The 5455-nt window shown below is 53.9% G+C and overlaps 1 long non-coding RNA gene across 1 annotated transcript; it reads right to left on the bottom strand.

The window, feature by feature from the left end:
* Positions 1–2199: 2199 nt before the first annotated feature.
* On the bottom strand, positions 2200–3380 carry LOC109492867. Its single transcript, XR_002146829.3, has 2 exons — positions 2994–3380; positions 2200–2814 (listed from the first exon to the last, which is right to left on the bottom strand). It is a non-coding gene; the product is annotated as an uncharacterized LOC109492867 (long non-coding RNA).
* Positions 3381–5455: the final 2075 nt, after the last annotated feature.

The following is a 5455-nucleotide window of genomic DNA, read 5'->3' on the forward strand; positions in this document are numbered from 1 at the left end:
TTCCCCACATTTTTGTGACATAAAGCATTTCACCTTTGCCAATGGTATGGGTGGGAAGATGTCATCATTGATTTAATTTGTGTCTATCTTGGTGGGATTCCATTTCACATGTTCACACGTCTTTTGGATTTCTTTTGTGAATCACCTACTCATGCACATCTTTTGACTCTTCCTTCTTTAGTAGAACTGTATTGTCTTAATAATTGGAATTGTGATATAAATCTTAATTGAAAAGAAGGAACACGTATCCAGCTTTACCCAGGGATCTGTGAATCTGAAGGCAGAGAACTTTGCAAAAAAAGGTGATCCGAGGGGCAGAACCCTGGGGTGGGCAGCAAGAGTTCCCACCCCAGTCCTGCTTTGCTCTTAACCTGCTGTGAGGGCTCCACACCCTCCTTCGAGGTCACTGGCTTTCAAAATCCTCACGTGGATCACCCCCAGCCTCACCCCATGATAGCACAGTGCTTCTCAGTCCTGGCTATACTTTAGACAAACTCTGAGGAACTTAAAAAAAAAAAAAAAGACATGTATCCCCAGTGCCCACCCTAGAGATCCTGACTCAATGGTTTAAAAAGCTGCCAGGTGACTTATATGCAACCCGGGTGGAGGACACACATCAAAGGAGGGCTGCTCTGACTAAAAAGAGGCAGAGCATAAACCCACTCACTCCCCTCCCCAGCTATCCCCAAGGCCACTTCTGGGACCACAGGAACTCCGAGAATCCGTAGCAAGTCTTTGACATAGCAGCTCCACAACTATACAACAGAATACTATGCTACCACCAAATAACAAGGCGGCCTGCATGTGCCAATTGGGAAAATTTCCCACTGTGCATTTTTTTAAGTCTATTTATTTTGAGAGAGAGAGAGCGAGCACAAGCAGGGGAGGATCAGAGAGACATGGGGAGGTGGGGAGGGGGAAGAATCCCAAGCCCTAGGCAGAGCTGGAACCCACCAACCATGAGATCATGACGTGGGCTGAAATCAAGACGGACGCTTAACTCACTGAGCCACCCAGGTGTTCCCCCACCATGCATTTTTAAGGGAGAAGGACAAGTCTTGAACAGCATGTATTGTACATGATCCCTGTGTTTTAGGAAAAAGCCTACCTTTAAAAAAAATTTTTTTTAATAAAAATAAAAGGGGCGCCTGGATGGCTCAGTCGGTTAGGCATCTGACTTCAGCTCAGATCATGATGTCACAGCTCACGAATTCAAGCCCCGCATCGGGCTGTGTGCTGACAGCTCAGAGCCTGGAGCCTGTTTCACATTCTGTGTCTCCTCTCTCTGCCCCTCCCCTCACTCACACTCTGTCTCTCAAAAATGAAGAAACGTTAAAAAAAAAATTTTTAAGCCTACATATGTGCAACATACAACATCGTACACACGTTTGTACATGCATGCAAAAATAAATGATACACATCAAATCTTCCCCATCCTTACCACAATTTGTAGTTCTGCATTTGTTTGTTTTCCCATTTATTTGTCACCCACCTTCACTACGCAGCAAGCTCGCAGAAGAAGGAACCATGTCTATTCATCAGAGCTTCGGAGCCCAGAGCATCTCTTGGCACATGATGGGTCCTCAGGTAACATTTGTTAAAAGAGAGACCAACAGAGAAAGAGAAGGGAGCAAGAGAAAGAGAGAAGAGAAACCTGTTCAAAGAGAAGAAGAAAGGCCGGAGAAAGAAAGAAGAAAGTTAGAGTTGAAATTTCACTTACAACTTTAATGGGTGGACTATTTTTAAATTTTTTATGTTTATTTATTTTTGAGAGAGACGGAGCACGAGCAGGGGAGGGCAGAGAACCAGGGGGACAGAGGATCCTGGGGCCCCACGCAGGGCTCAAACCCACCAACCGTGAGATCGTGACCTGAGCTGAAGTCAGAGGCTTAACTGACTGAGCCACCCAGGCGCCCCGAATGGTTGAACATTTAAAAAATAGCTTTAGGGGCGCCTGGGTGGCTCAGTCGGTTAGGCGGCCGACTTCGGCTCAGGTCATGATCTCGCGGTCCGTGAGTTCGAGCCCCGCGTCGGGCTCTGTGCTGACAGCTCAGAGTCTGGAGCCTGTTTCGGATTCTGTGTCTCCCTCTCTCTGACCCTCCCCCGTTCATGCTCTGTCTCTGTCTCAAAAATAAATAAACGTTAAAAAAAATTTTTTTAATAAAATAATAAAATAAAATAAAATAAAATAAAATAAAATAAAATAAAAAATAGCTTTATTGTAAAAGAAAATACAGACACGGAAAAATCCGTGTGCTCCAACGTACGGCTTAACTCCTCACTGCAAGGTGCGCCCCACTGAGCCCAGGGGGACCTCTGCCAGCCGCCCCACCGGGCTCTCCCCGTGTCTCCCCAGCGCCCCACCCCGCGGTAACCGTTACCCCGACTTTTCTAGGGCACGGTGTCGGGCGGCAGGGGTAGGAGTGGGGGCTCTCAAGGAAGCTTCCCCGGCCCTCGGACACCCCGCTCCCCTCGCAGCTTTCGCAAGACCCTCCCGCGTGGAAATCCGCATCCCCTTTCGAAATGCAATTTCATGCAATCCCAGCCGACCCGGCAGAAGCGAAAGAGGATCCGAAACCGCGCGCCGAGTGATGTCAGGTTCAGGGCCGCGCAGGCTGGAGGCGCGGGGGCGGCGGGGTCGCTCCCCCGCGCAGGGGGAGGCCCCGCGGGCGCAGGCCGCGCGTCGGAGAGAAGGTCCGGGCTCGGGGGCCTGTGCGCGCCCACACCGCCGCCCGAGGAGACGCTGGAGGGTGGGGGGCGCTGCCGGCGGTCGGGCCGCTGCAGAGGACTCACTTCACTTCCTCCCACTCCTTTCTGTGGAAAGGAAACACTTTCCAGAGTGTTTACTGATTTTATGTACACACGCACGCACGCACGCCCCTCCCTCCTGCCCATCTTCGGGGTCCCCTCCTCCAAGAAGCCGCCTCCCTCTCCCGGCTCCTCAGGAATTCTCTGGAGCTTCTCTTTCCGGAGCCAGTATCTGCCACGCTTACCGCTGTTTGCCACACCGTGGAAGGGTCGCTCCCTTTCCCTGGGCCTCAGCCTCCTGGTCTGTCAAATGGGGCTGACACCGAGTGGTGCTGAGCGCCCCCTGGCCCCTATCACCGGGAGGCCTGAATTCCACCCCATCCCCACCTCTCCCCTGCTCAGACCCTACCAACAACCTGCTGTTCTCTCTGGCCAAGTCACCCCTTCGTTGGGTCTCCCTTTCAAACTCTTCCCTAACATGAAGGAGTTGGCGACGCTCAGGAATTTTATGTTCGTGCTGTGGAAATAATCACGAGGCCTGCCCTGGGGCTCTGGCCTCATTCGAAGAAGGCTTTCCAAACCCGGGTTGCCCTCTGGCCCATGTTTGCCCTCCTCTCTCCCTGTCGCTCTCTCCACCCCCCAAAGGCAGGCCTCCTCTTGGAAAACAACTGCCAGGACATTCCCGTGGAGGCGGGGGGGGGGGGCGGGGGGGGCGGGGGGGGGGAGCGGGGGGGGGACGGGGAGCGGGGGGGGGGCGGGGGGGGGCGGGGGGGGCGACGGAAGGGGGGCATTTCCAGATCAATGAGGAAGTCCTTCCCCGAGCTGGAACTGGCCATTGAGTCTGTGCCCTGAAGGACGCGTGTGACCTACACGGCCTTGAAGGTTTGGTTTTTAAAAACACACTTTTGCTGAGTTGCCAACACTGAAGATCAAGAGATAACAAATCGAATTTGGGCTGATTTCCTGCAGGATCGTAGTCGGTCTGCTGAGCCCGTCCACATGTCCACTTCTGGCCCCGCCAGGGTCCTTCGGGGCCTTGGAAGCAGAGATTTCTGTTTGAGGCTGAAGAAGCGGTGGAAGTCAGGAGGGAGGACTTTGGAGTCCAGAACGCTGAGATTCTGCAAGGGCCAAGGCTGGCCTCGCCCCAGGAAATGTTGCGTTAGACTTCCCGGCCTCAGTTGCTCCGCTGCACAATGTTCGGGCAGACTAGTTCAAGGATCCCTGAGGACTCCATCCGTGACGGCTTCTTACTCTGTGTTCACTTGGAGGGTGCATTCCTCAGGCCTGTGGCCCCGGCCCGTAGTCGCAGAGTCCTTGGGGTCCTGGCCTGCCCCAAATCCTTCTCTCCCTTCAGCCCTTTTCCCTCCCTGAGAGGGGCCTGTGTTTGGCCACCTGAGCCTCTCATGGCCACCCCAACATGTATGACATTGTTCTCTGGGCTTCCCACAGCTCATTTCCCACCCCCACCCCCGCCCCTGGCCCCAGGCCCCTTCCCAAAGAAAATTCCCTCCAGGTCCCTTGGGGTCACCTACAACTTCCAGCTTACTCTATTCATTGGCCTCATCTATCAGTCCCGAGATATTATAAACCACGGCCGCCAGCCCGGTGTCAGGCCTGTGGGGACACAAGGGAGAACTAAAGCATTCTTAACCTCTGTGAGCTCCCAGCTCTCGTGGGGAGACAGACCCATGGATAAGGATAGTGAAAGATAAATTCTCTGATGGGCGAGTACAGGGCTGACAGGGCACTTGACTCAGTTAAGAGGGTAAGGGGGGGGGGGCTTCCTGGAGGAGGCAGTATCTAAGATGAGACCTGGAGGTTGAGTTACCAGGCCAGCATAGCAGGTAGGAAAGGGTTTGGGGGCAGAGGGACTAGCGTGTGCAAAGGCCCTGAGGAGAGAGAGAACATGGTACATTCAGGGCCCTGGAGAGATGAGGCCCTGGGGGAGACCATTCTGAGGCCAGGAGCAGTTTTGGAGTTTAGAAAGGCTACATTCCCTGCTACCTCCCTGGCTCTCCAGGTCCTTCGAGGCCCTGACGTCCCACACCTTCTCGAAGATAAGGTCATACTGATGCTGTTCAGCAAATATGCCTGGATTCACCAGCAAGCACCCAGCTCCAGGCCAGCCCCCTCCCCACGGGGCCAGCCGAGGGCCATGGACACAGCAGACATTACCAGAGGCAGCCAGCCTGAATTCATAGGCTGCTGGCTGGGTGCCCACCCTTGGCCCAGCCCTGCCTCAGTCACCCACTGCGATGGACCAAATGTTTGTGTCCACCCCGAATTCGTATATTCAGATCCCAACCCCTAATGTGATGGTATTAGGAGGTGGGACCTTTGGGAGGTAAGTAGTTCATAAGGGTGGAGCCCTAATGAATGGAGTTAGTGCTCTTACGAAAGGGACCCCAGAGAGCCCCCTTGCTCTTTTCCCACCGTGTGAGGCTACAACGAGAAGTCAGCAGTCTGCATCTTGGAAGAGGGTCCTGTCCAGAACCTGACCGTGCTGGCTCCCGGGTCTCGAACTTCCAACCTCCAGCACTGTGAGAAATAAGTTTCTGTTGTGTCTGAGCCCCCCACTCTGGGTAGTTTGTTACAGCAGCCCCGTTGGACTGACACCCTTTGGGTGAGCGGCAAGTCCTCACGGCCCTCGGCCTGGATCTGAGGCAGAAAGTCCCACAGGGGGGCTGTCCCTGTGGCATTTATGGTA

The sequence above is a fragment of the Felis catus genome, chromosome D2 (assembly GCF_018350175.1).
Source record: "Felis catus isolate Fca126 chromosome D2, F.catus_Fca126_mat1.0, whole genome shotgun sequence".
NCBI classification, from domain to species: Eukaryota; Metazoa; Chordata; class Mammalia; order Carnivora; family Felidae; genus Felis; species Felis catus.